The 13,375-nt window shown below is 40.6% G+C and overlaps 1 protein-coding gene and 1 non-coding gene across 2 annotated transcripts in view; both read left to right on the forward strand.

Annotated features, from left to right (window-relative positions):
- Positions 1–13,375, forward strand: part of ZCCHC10 (zinc finger CCHC-type containing 10) — a 42,724-nt gene that overhangs the window by 902 nt on the left and 28,447 nt on the right. The window contains exon 2 of the mRNA XM_060006939.1: positions 6,101–6,155. The gene's annotated coding sequence lies outside the window, so the exon portion shown is untranslated. The remainder of the gene's footprint in view (positions 1–6,100; positions 6,156–13,375) is intronic.
- Positions 7,742–7,814, forward strand: TRNAG-CCC (transfer RNA glycine (anticodon CCC)). Its single transcript has one exon. It is a non-coding gene; the product is annotated as a tRNA-Gly (tRNA).

Here is a 13,375-nt window from a genome sequence, read left to right on the forward strand (position 1 = left end):
CCTAAGAAGGTACCTCAGTCTCCAGGAGCAATGCCCAAAGCCCACGTTGGGTGCCTTTAAACTTGCTAATCACCACACGGTTCTCACATTTTGGCTAAATCAAACCTGTTTTTGTCTTCAAAAACAAGCACTGAGTGCTCCCTGAGGCTGTAATAGGAGGTGTGGAGGGAGGAAGAAAAAGCCTTTGAAAAATAGAACAAGGACAAACAGATGCTTGTACACCCATATTCACAGCATTATTCACAATAGCCAAAAGGTGGAAACAACCCAAATGTCCGCTGATGCATGAATGTGTTTTTAAGATGTGGTATATACGTATGATGGGATATTATGCAGCCTAAAAAGGAACAAAATTCTAACACGATGCAACATGGATGAACCTTGAAAACATCATGCTAAGTCAAAGAAGCTAGACACAAAAAAACAAATATTGACTAATTGCATTTACACAAGGTGCCTAGAATAGGCAAATTCATAGAAACAGAAAATAGAATAGTGGTCACTAGGGGCTGGCTGGTAGGAGGGATTGGAGAGTTACTGTTTAATGGGTACAGAGTTTTAGTCTGGGATGATGAAAAAGTTCTAGAGTTGGATAGTGGTGCTGGTTGTACAACAATGTGAATGTACATAATGCCACTGATTTGTACACTTTAAAATGGTTAAAATGGTAAGTTTCCTTATGTATATTTTACCACAATTTTAAAAGTAAAGAAAAATAAGAAAAATTGTACTTGACCTTCCTTCCTCTATCTCCTATTTTTCTCCCACCTAGGAGGATATCAATAACACCAAAGATGTTACTGGCTTTACCTATGACAGAGTCCTGTCTCCATCTGTCTACTCTGGGGTATTAAGCACTGGACAAACAAGCCAGTCTGTAAACAGATAGGGTAGGGGGTCCACAGAGAAAGAGAACCAGGTATGGCTTTCTTGACGTAAGAAAAGCCATATTTGGCCGAAGCCATTTTTTGATCTAAGCCTGGCCACAATGCTTGTCGTTGAACAGGTCTCAGTAATTAATGATCGTAAGGGAAGTGAGGGAATGCAGGAACAAAGGAAAAGCAGTCAAGAAACAGTAGTTCAGCAATAAAACAGAGTCCTAGTTCCTCCTCAAGGGATGTACATAATATGATACACATCTTCAAGTTCTACAGGAACTAAGGCCCCCACCCAGATGGAGGATGGAATGATGTTGATCTTTTCTGACACTTGTGGCTTTAATCACCTAAAGCTTTGTCCCAGTTCAATGTTAAAAATCTCCTCAGCTCAAGCCCCTTCATGAATATGCATATACCACACAAGGCCTTTCATGGATATGCACGTACTCTTGGCTTAAAACTTCCCCAGTTTTGCTGTTCAGGGAGACACTGCTTTGGGAAAGATCCCCGGTGTTCTCCTTTCTAACTTCAAGTAATAAATCCTTCATTCTCCATATCTTTGGCTTGGTTGTGTCTTTTGGCTCAACACCCACCAAGAGGGGAACCCAGTTTTGGGGTAACAAGCCTGACCTAGGCTGAAGTGCCTAAACTACCTAGAAGATCACTACGTCTGGGTTGTGGACTCTGTCTCTGCCTTCCATCTTGTGCGAGGCCTCCCCAGCCTTTAGCTAAACTGGCAAAAAACATCCCTATCTTTTTGTGTTCCAACTTCATACCTACCTGCCTTATTTGCCTTGGCACTGCTTTCAGTTTAAAATACCATTGGTTCTATCAATCTTTTGAACAATTTGTCCTTCTCAAAATGAAGCATAACATCAGTTACAGAGAGCACTCTTCCTGCTAAAAATAGTGTATTTGATCATCAGACTTATAGCTCAAGAGGCTATTCTGGGATATTTAAATAAATGAAGTCAGAAAAGGTTATTTAAGAATTCCAAAGAATCTAAAGGAGCAAGTTTCCAAGAATCGATTGTGAAGCAGTAAAGTTGCCAGAATATTTAATGTTAAAGGCACCATGGGTGTAGCACAAGTTCTTTTCATTTAGCAGAGCATCTTGAGTATTTTAGAAGGAAGTTGTTAAATGCCTTTCTCTGATACAATGATCAAATTTAGTTCTAAGCAATTAGCAAATTTTTTGTCTGTTTGTTTTCAGTACACAGTGTTCATAGCCTGCCTACCACAAGACAAAAGTTTCTCAGTCAGTTGGGAATTCATAGTCTTCCCTGCCAGGTGTCCAGTGGAATCCTGTTCTATATTCTGGAGCAGGTTCTGGAATCATTTGCTTCACAAGTAAGCTACAAACTCAGATAATGGTGTTTTCTGGCTTCCCTGATATCACAGTGAGTGGACCAATGCCCTTAGCAGAACCAGCGCTCCTTTCTTAAACTCTAAAACTCTAACAACTCAATAATAATGGTAATTACTTCATCTCTAGCTCCTACAGTATGTGCCAGACATTGTGCTGAGTGATTTGGATATCATAATCCATTTAATCCTCACAGCATACCCATTAGGTGGGTGTCATTTTCCAATTTTGAAGATGAAAAAACAGACCTGATGAGGTTAAAGAGCTTGTCCAAGGTTATATAACTTTTAAAACTCCAATTTCAAAATGGCCTCCTACAACTACACCACTGTTTTCTTTAAGCTCATGTTCCTTGTAAAGGCTCCATAGAGTAAATATGGGAAACAAAAGAATAAGAGAAATTAATTCAACTAGTCATTCATTGTAGACCTTTTGGAATACTTTCCTTACTTTCAGTGTTTTTGTTATGTATATATGATGGTTGAATTTGGTTGTGCCTTTTTTATTAGGTTAAACCAGCCTTTCCCAAACTGTGTTCTATGAGATATGAATAGGTTAATAATGTCATTTTGGGCTTCCCTGGTGGCACAGAGGTTGAGAGTCCGCCTGCCGATGCAGGGCACACGGGTTTGTGCCCCGGTCCGGGAAGATCCCACATGCCGCGGAGCGGCTGGGCCCGTGAGCCATGGCTGCTGAGCCTGCGCGTCCGGAGCCTGTGCTCCGCAACGGGAGAGGCCACAGCAGTGAGAGGCCCGCGTACCACAAAAAAAAAATAATAATAATAATAATAATGTCATTTTAAAGACTCTGAGAAGTCTAAAGAAAACCTGTTTAAATGTTGTTTAATTATAAGTACAAGTATAACAAGCATAAATATAAGGAGTTGTAGGGCACAATTTAGTCTCCTGGTTTTTTCCCTCAAGTATTTTTCTAATCTTAACACTCTTCTGATATAGAAACTACCATTACAGTTCACTCCTAGCCCCAAATTCGCTGAAATCCTAGTGTCCTTCCTCACACTATTATACCGTCTGCTTACATAGTAGCACTATGATCTCATTCTGAGGTCCTTTCCCAAAGCCTCACTCTTTTGCCTTTATTCGGGCTGATTACACTTATACATACGTCCTGCAGTATCATCAGTATCCCAAACCTTTCCCTCTTTGTAATCTTAAAATGCTGGGTGAACTTTGCAAAGATTTCTCCAGGCCACACAGACTGATACCATCAGGAAATTTTAACCCCTTCATCTAGGCCTCTTGATCACTGATAATTTTCCTGACCTGATTCATAGCCTCCTTACCTATAAGCTCCACCCTCTCCTCAACCAGCCCCAGACTCAGCCTTCTTCCACCTCTATAGCAGCTGACATTCCAACTCCACCCCCAAAGTCCATCCTCTTGGTCTGGTCTGCTGAGACCAGAAACGTGACTCTCACCTGCTCAGACTCACCTGCTCGGCTGGGCTTTGCTCTGGCTTGTCCTGTTCCTGAGTACAGAGGGACCCCCCAGGGAGCTATCCTGCCATCTCATGTCTGCAAATTACAAAACTCTTTTACCATCTTTTGTTTAAAGTGTCAAATTCATCAGGACTCAGTGTATCCTGTGCTGGTTTCCCTTCAGCTAAATACAGCTTCTTTGTCTCAGGACAGAATGCTCTTTGCTTCTTGCTCTAAGACTCAAGGACAATGATTTTAAAAGGCCCTGTGGCCTCAGATAATAATTCACTTTTCAGGTTTCCTGATTAAAGAGGAATCTGGGGTATGAATATGTGTAATTTGATAAAGAATCAGTGTTACTATGAACAGTGTTACTATGAAAAATTTCATGTGGCACTCTGCCCAGGCATGGCGTCACAACCACAGGAGGACCATTTATTTTCTTATGGACATGTAGTTAATGTTCAAATGCAAAGTGAGCTCAAAATCTAAATATATCACCGACGATTACAGTTTGACACTTGAACGCCAGCAGTGCAAGCTCTAACTCAGAGGAGAGTGACTAACATGTTTTCCTGGCAGTGGCACAGGAATCCATCCCCATGGCCAAAGGCAGCAGCAACAGCTACAGCAGGCTGAAACAACAGAGGGGATGACTTGAGCTCACTGGAAGCATCAGTTTCTCTTCCAGACAAGACAAAGACAAGCCTGAAAAAGGTAGCGGGAAGAAACTTCCACTATGGAGATACTGTGAAACAAAAAGCATGATAAGAACTTTATGTATTCTTGAAATGCTTTGAAAGAATAAGGCACTCAGCAAAGAGTAGAAATGAGGTTAATTAGTCATTCTTCAGAAATGGATGACTGGCCCTTTAAGAATACTATTTAGTCTATTAAATATGGCCATATTTTGTGCCATTTCCACTGAAGGCAAGAGTTATTTTTGAAAAGAGCAATGAAAAGATCCCAGCTGAATATCCTTACTTGATTCAGTAGTTTGTGCCAGTGAACAGAGCTTGGGATATCTTTTTTTATTGCAATAGTACTAGCACTTGTTTTGAGAAGTCAGGAAAGGGTAGTATATTCGTCTTTCTCATGTCATCTTACCCCTAAATGAGATGAGATCCAGGGCCCCAAGAAGGCCCCATCACACTAAAAGATCTCTTCCAGTCATTTAGAGTGTCAGTAGAGTGACAAAAATGCCTCCATTAGGGCTTCTCTCTTATGTTCTTTCTTAGGGCTTCTTCTCTAAAAGTAAAATCCCCTTCTAAAGCAGAGAGGACACAGTGACAATCTGGCATCTCCATGTAAACAAACAGAAAGTAAAACTACGTGGTTGAGAGGAAGTTCATGAATGAGCTCCTCACTCCACCCCCTGCCCCCCACCTCTCAATCACACACACATAGCACTCAGCCTTTACTTTCAGATCCCTTAGGTGGGTTACTTTCTCTAGAATTTTCAGTGGAATTTCCTAAAGCACTGAAATATTTGAGAGCTGCTGGTGCTTGTGAAGCAAGGCTGGGCACTTGCCCTGCCTCTGTGAGAAGTAGCTCCCTTTGACTAAAGGCGTGGTTGCTGGTAGCAGAGACATTCTGTTCCCTCTATAAGAGGCAACACAGTGTAATGAAGCAGTAATAATTACAGCTGTGATACTGGTACCAGAAAAGACAAGGACAAACAGAAATAAAATTCCAGAAACATATCCAAGTATGAGAATCCAGTATATGATACTTGGCATTTCACACTAGTGAGGGAGAGGTGGTGTTGAGATATTAGCTAACCATTTGGGAAAAAAATTTTAGATCCCTACCTCAAACTGTATGCAAGAATATATTCCTGATAAGTCAAATACTTAAAGGTTTACAAATTAAGTTTCAAAAATAAAAACATAGACATATGGGAACATATGTTTATGTATGACTGATTCACTTTGTTATAAAGCAGAAACTAACACACCATTGTAAAGCAATTATACCCCAATAAAGATGTTAAAAAATAAATAAGTAAAATAAAAACATATGATTACCAGAAAATAAAGGTGAATACATACATTATATATATTTATGCAACCACACACACACATAATGATCTTTTGTAAGGACAACAACAAAAGACAAAAACAGTAAAAGCAAAGATAGAAAAATGAATGCAGAAAAGACCGTAAACAAAATGAAAAGCAATAAATACAAAGTTCAAAAAGATTACCGCCAGACTGTAAAATTAGCTAACTTAGTTAACTTGTAAAAGATTGTAGAAGATTGATATCACAAATGGTATTTGTTTGGGAGAGATGCAAATGATTTCTATCTGGTAGAAAAGATACTCCCAAAGATTATGCTTTCATTGCCCTGTAGAACAATAACAGGTTTTGTATTTAACTTAGCAATCTAATTTCAGCATTGTTTCTTTCACTTCAGGATCTTGAGTTCTCCATTGAATGATCTTTACTCTCCTGCTGGTCTCCTCACTGAGGTAAATAAATCACTGACATAGCCTCACTATATATATTTGTATGTTTTTAACTTTTTAAAAATTATATACTTTGTCCTGAAAAAGTTAAACATAGAATTACCATATGATCCAACAATTCCATTCCTAGGTATAAACCTAAAAGAATTGTAAACAAAGACTCAAACAGATACACATACACCAATGTTTACAGCAGCATTATTCACAATAGCCAAAGTGTGGAAACAAGCTAAGTGTGCACCAACAGATGAATGGATAAACAAAATGTGGTATACACATGCAATGGAATACTATTCAGCTATAAAAAAGGGATGAAATTCTGATATATGGTACAATATGAATAAACCTTGAGAGCATTATGCTAATTGAAATAAGCCAGTCACAAAAGGACAAATGTATGACTTCCTCATATATGAGGTACCTAGAATAAGCAAATTCATAGAACATAGAATGGAGGTTACCATAGGCTGTGGGAAAGGGTGAATCAGAGTTATTTTTTAATGGGTACACAGCTTGGGGTTTTTTTTTGGGGGGGTAGCGTTTTTCTGTTGTTTTCTTTTTTTTAGAAGATGTTGGGGGTAGGAGTTTTTTAATTAATTTATTTATTTTTGCTGTGTTGGGTCTTCGTTTCTGCGCGAGGGCTCTCCCCAGCTGTGGCAAGTGGGGGCCACTCCTCATCACGGTGCACGGGCCTGTCACTATCACGGACTCCCTTGTTGTGGAGCACAGGCTCCAGACGCGCAGGCTCAGCAGTTGTGGCTCACGGGCCCGGTTGCTCTGCAGCATATGGGATCCTCCTGGACCGGTGCCCAAACCCGCGTCCCCCACATCGGCAGGCAGACTCTCAACTACTGTGCCACCAGGGAAGCTCTCTGTTGTTTTTGTTTGCTTGTTTTCGGCCGCGCCGGTGAGGCTTGCTTGATCTTTTTTTTTTTTAATGAATTTATTTATTTATTTTTGGCTGTGTTGGGTCTTCATTGCTGCGCGGGGGCTTTCTCTAGTTGTGGTGAGCGGGGGCTACTCTTCCTTGTGGTGCACAGGCTTCTCATTGCGGTGGCTTCTCTTGTTGCAATCACGGGCTTTAGGCACGTGGGCTTCAGTAGTTGTAGCATGTGGGCTCAGCAGTTGTGGCTCACGGGCTCTAGAGCAGAGACTCTAGAGCACAGGCTTAGTTGCTCCACAGCGTGTGGGATCTTCCCAGACCAGGGTTCGGACCTGTGTCCCCTGCATTGGCAGGTGGATTCTTAAGCACTGTGCCACCAGGGAAGTCCCGGCTTGCTGGATCTTAATTCCCTGATCAGCGATTGAACCTGCGCCCTCGGCAGTGAAAGCACCGAGTCCTAACCATTGGACTGCCAGGGAATTCCTAGGTACACAGTTTCTATTAAGGATGATAAAAAATGTTCTGGAAATGGATAGTGGTAATGATTGCCTGACATTGTGAATATACTTAATGCCATTCAATTGTATACCTAAAAATGGTTAAAATGATGAATTTTATGTTTTGTATACTTTCCCACATTAAAAAATTTTATTCTTTGACAACAACTTGGGAAGAAATATCCTTAAGGTATGTGACATCAGGGACTTCCCTGGTGGTCCAGTGGGTAAGACTCTGCACTCCCAATGCAGGGGGCCCAGGTTCAATCCCTGGTCGGGGAACTAGATCCCACATGCATGCTGCAACTAAGAATCCCACATGCTGCAACTATGAGCCTGCATGCCACAACTAAAAGATCCTGCATGCCACATTAAAGATCCCACGTGCCACAGCTAAGATTCAGTGCAGTCAAAATAAATATTTTTTTTAAAAAAGGTATGTGACATCAAATATTCTTTATATATACATACTTGTCGTAAGTCAATCATAAAAAATGGACCAAAGATTAGAAAACAAAGTTCACTAAATAATAATACATAAGGTCCCACAAGCCACATGGTACAGCCAAATAAATAAAATAAAATGGTTTAAAAGAAAGAATAAGTACAAATGACAAATAAATATAAAATGTTCAACTTCACCTGGGATTTTTTAAAATGTTAATTAAAACAACAGTGAAATTCTATTCTTTATAGCATATTGGAAAAACTATATGATATAAAACAAACTGCAATACACCTTACTGGCAAAGGTATCAGGGAAAATATGATCTGGTTCTGTCGTTCTAGAGAGCATTTTGGGAAAAGTGTGCATACTCTGTGACAAGAGTTCTACTTCAAGGAATATATCCTTACAAAATGATGGGCAAGCATACTTCCCCTGTGTATACAAGAGAGGGAGTATAGTAGACTACTTAACCCTACAGCCTGGGCTTGAATACCAGTTCCAAGTGGCTTATAGTCTACAAGCCTCAGTTTCCTCACCTACAAAATGGGGGAAATAATAGGACCTACCTCATAAGATTGATGTGACACATAAATAAGACAGTTATTATAAAATGTACATTACCTGACACAGAGCATATGCTCAAGAAATATTAGAGGTGGTCGTTACTGTTGTTGCTCTAATAGGATATTGTGTGAGATTTTTCCCAGTTGTCCCAGAATTGGTGATTAGGGCCCACAGGTGAGAACAAAGAAGTGAAAACTAACCTGCACCCTTAAGAAAATTGCCAGTAATTGGAGCCAGGCAACTCCCCAAGAGACTAAGCAGAAACAGGCTAGACATTACCAGCCTCCTCCCTACTCCAACCACCCCACCCTTCCAGGTCTCTGTAGAAGTGAGGAGGAGTGAAGGGCACTTGGTGATTTGCTTTGCGGGGAGTGCAGAATTACTTCATGATGAGGAGGGATTTTCTCTTCCCAGCAGGAGAGAGGCAGAAGGTGCTCTTTCCAGGGAAAACAAATGAGAAGGGAGGCTCTTGTAAAGACTGGAGAGAGGTACATAGGGAGGGGAGACCTCCATTCCATGCCTTAGTTGGCCATTTGCTGAGGCAGCATGCTAGCCAGTTTCCCCCTTTGAACAAAGGAGGGGCAAATATGAACAAAAGAAAAGAAAACTGAAGACAGCAAGCTATATGAAGGGACCAAGAGAGGAAAGTAATATGGTGTGACAAGGAAATAAGTATTCCCCCTGGATCTACCGCACGTTAGAAGAGGTGGCTGAACTTGAACTGTTTCACCAGACCCTACCCAAGAAGCTGCTGGCTGGGAGAGACCCTTGCAACAGGAGGCAGCAGTTGAGAAGGAATAGTCAAGCTGGAGCTGGGATCCCCTCATCAGGGAACTATGGAGTAGGAGGCCCAGAGGGGTCCTCCAAGGACATCTATCCTGGACATGTGCCACACAGTGGGTATTAGCACAGAGACCCATCAGCATAGACTAGAGAAACAGGGACAGTCAACAGAGAACCTTACAGACACACTCAGGCAAGTATAAAACCTTTTGATTCCAGATTTCTATTATTTGAAGCTAAAAGTATCTTAATATACTTCTTTCTCTGTAGACCCAATTTCTCTCTCTTCATGTACTGGCTGCCTGTCAGCTCCGAATGTACATGTTTCAAGTCCAGCCCTATGCAGAGATGAAAACTGAAGACCTTCAGTTCTATTATAAAATTCCCAGGTAATGGTCCAGCTTGGCTCAGTCAAACTGGTTCAGTCAGGTATACCTGAGAATACAGGGTCACTAATCCCAGTCTCAGAAGACTGTGTCATCATGAGCTGGAAAGGCACCCCACACATGTCTCACAGTGTTGATGCAGTGGAAGAAGATGTTGTCCCAGAATCCTAGAGCACTGAGGAATCCAGATAGTCCTGGGTGGGCTTTGAAATAAACATTATATATATAGGGGAGGGCATTTACTATACTTCACTTTCCAGAGAGCTTCACAAGGTAATGTGTAGGGACTGTGGGAGTTTGGAAGGGCAGAAGGAACTGGATCTGAGAAGAAATGAGAGAGGTCATTGATTGCCACAGAGAGAGAGAGTGGTCATGTCATCTACAATGTGACCACCCTTTACAGCAGCCCATAAATCTTCAGTAAAATCATGAGCCACTTGGTGTGATGGGATTTCTGGTGGGCACATGAAAGGGGAATGCAACTTCATAACCAGGTGTGACCTGGGGCAGGAACCTAAGAGGAATTAAACCGCTAGAAGAGTAGAGTAGTCTTTGAATTACCCCAGACCCTGGATATCAAAGCCAGGTTTACCCAATTCTCTAAGTGCACTGAAGCCTCTAGGTGACAACTGGGTTACGATTTTAATGGCAGGGAAAAAGAAGGAAACCACAAAAGATTTCACCAATAGCAGCGTGATTAAATAACCTGTGATTAAATTAAATCTGGCTAACTATCAATACAAGTTAGAATCCTGATCCTTCACAGGATGGGGCTTCTGTGCTTTTTCTGCAGTTGGCCTGGTGAAATGGAGCAGTGAGGAATTTCAAAACTCGCGGATGTTCTTTAGATTCTAAGACTTCTAGTCTATATTTGCTTCTTTGGAATCAAATTTCCCTGGAACTTTATTACAATGGTCTATTTTCTTACCATACTGATTCATATACCTTCAAGCCTTAAAGCTCTTAGATGGTGGGAGCAGGGATTTCTGTGACCTCTAGCCCACATTAAGGCAAATTGGGCTTTGAGGGAGAATGGGAGAAGTGGCAAGTACTCTGAAAAAAGTTGTCGAAAACAGAATGAAGGGACTTCCCTGGTGTCGCAGTGGTTAAGAATCTGCCTGCCAATGCAGGGGACGTGGGTTCGATCCCTGGTGCAGGAAGATCCCATATGCCACGGAGCAACTAACCCCAAGCGCCACAATTACTGAAGCCCGCGAGCCACAACTACTGAAGCCTGCGTGCCTAGAGCCCGTGCTCCGCAACAAGAGAAGCCACCGCAATGAGAAGCCCGTGCACCGCAACGAAGAGCAGCCCCCACTCGCTGCAACTAGAGGAAGCCCTCGCGCAGCAACGAAGACCCAACGCAGCCAAAAATAAAATACTTTTTTTAAAAAAGAAGAAAATCAGAGATATAATTTAAAAACAGCCCCACTTTCTAAATGCAATAAGTATCTTCATGTAAAAATTATTGGGATTAAAATTCACTTTGAGGGAGTTCCCCGGAGGCCTAGTGGTTAGGATTTCAGGCTTTCACTGCTGTTGCCCGGGTTCAATCTGTGGTCGGGGAACTGAGATCCCACAAGCTGCGCAGCGCAGCCAAAAAGGAAAAAAAAACTTCACTTTGAGGATTTAGCAATGATAAAAAGCCCTTCATATGGATGCTAAACAGACTTACTGGGGTGATCATTTAGTACTATATAAAAATACAAGTCATTATGTTGTACACCTGAAAGTAATACGTGTCAATTATACCTCCCAAAAAAAGTCCTTCATGACATCTATTTTTAAATGGATTCATGAAACTTCACTGAAGAAAATGGAAAAGAAACAGAATAGTTAGTTTTTTTATTTGTTTGTTTGTTTGACCATGACATGTACCTTGCAGGATTGAACCCAGGCCATGGCAGTGAAAGCGCTGAATCCTAACCACTAGACCACAGGGAACTCCCAACAGTTAGAATTTTTAAAATGCAGAGACAGGGCATAAATGTTTTGTCACAAAAATAATCCTGGTTCAACATGTAATGAATGGAAAGGTGTATAATACCTAAAATGGAGAAGATTTACAAATGCTGGTAATACTTGGAAATTTGAAGCAACTCTTAACAATGTCTGGAGTTGATTCAAGTTTTCCAAATTCTCAAAAGATTGCTAAAAACCAGATGGTGCAAAAAGAAAATCTTTATAGCAAATTTACCCATAGCAAGTACAAGAAAAGGATCTGTTGACAACTCCAGAGCCGTCTTGAACTTGAAGCACTATATAAAGTGCTTCTCACAAAAAATTTAAGTGCTCTTAGGATGTACCTCCTTTTTTTTAGAAAGAGGCTATCTTGCCGCTCTTATTCATTAAAAAAATGTAATTACTATTTTGTTTTGCTTTAGACACCACATAAACTGAATCTTGATTTAGTATTTTTCTGATTAGCATTCTAATGAAAAATGATTTAGAGGTATTTATTTTTAAGTATTTTGGCCAACTTGGGTTTTTTCACTAGTAGCACTAGTAACGTGGAAAAAAATTTAAAAAGCTTTTATCAGTTGTTTTATCTATCACAGAAAAGAGTGTTTGGTATGGTAAAATATTACTCACTTCATATTTTTTAAACCTTAAGATATACATTCAAAGACAATACTAAATTTTTACAAATGTTTAATCTATGTACACATAAGGACCTAAAAGTAAATTCTGTGTTTTTCCATATTTTTTACATTTACCAGAAGTAAAACTTTTCTTTAAAAGTCAAAAACTTAAGAAACAATTCTGTCTAGAAATAATTCTGCCACAACTAAGAGTTTGCATGCCACATCAACTAAATCCCACATGCTGCAGTTAAGACCCGACACAGCTAAATAAATAAATAAATAAAATTCTCGAGAAACATTGTCCATGATATTTTAAAATGTGTTAGAATTAGTTAAGTTTCAGTTGTGGGACTTCCCTGGTGGTGCAGTGGTTAAGAATCTGCCTGCCAATGCAGGGGACACGGGTTCGAGCCCTGGTCCAGGAAGATCCCACATGCCGCAGAGTGGCTAAGCCCATGTGCCACAACTACTGAGCCTGTGCTCTACAGCTCACGAGCTGCAATTACTGGAGCCCACGGGCCCACGCATCGCAACAAAGAGTAGCCCCCGCTCGCTGCAACTAGAGAAAGCCTGCGCACAGCAACAAAGACCCAACACAGCCAAAAATAAATAAATAATTTTTTTTTTTAAAAAAGAAAACCTCAAACATCTCTATACGTAGATAGTGGAAAGTAACATGCATTGTTTTCTCAATCTCTATTTTAAGTTTTTCCGTAATGAAAATGGATCATTTGTGTTTTAATAAAGGCAGGAGGGGTGTGGTTTCAAGACTCGAGCTCAAACCGGGATAAAGTCATTTTTGCCTCAGGACCCACGTCGCAGAAAAGGTACACTAGAGGGGGTGGGCGGCCAGAGACATTCGATGAATGAGGGTATGTCTGGAAGAAATATTAGATCATCATTCCAAATTTCACATGAACTTTAATAAATCAACCATCATATATCTGACCTTGCAATTAAAATGTTTGGATTTAGAGCACAGAAGTTTATATCCTCCTCACCAGAAAAGGGAGAGAAAGAGAGCTGAGATGGGTATTTTCATTTCAGCTAGTTTCCTTTGTGTTTTTTTTGTTTTTT

This window comes from Delphinus delphis, chromosome 3 (assembly GCF_949987515.2).
Source record: "Delphinus delphis chromosome 3, mDelDel1.2, whole genome shotgun sequence".
Classification (NCBI taxonomy): Eukaryota; Metazoa; Chordata; class Mammalia; order Artiodactyla; family Delphinidae; genus Delphinus; species Delphinus delphis.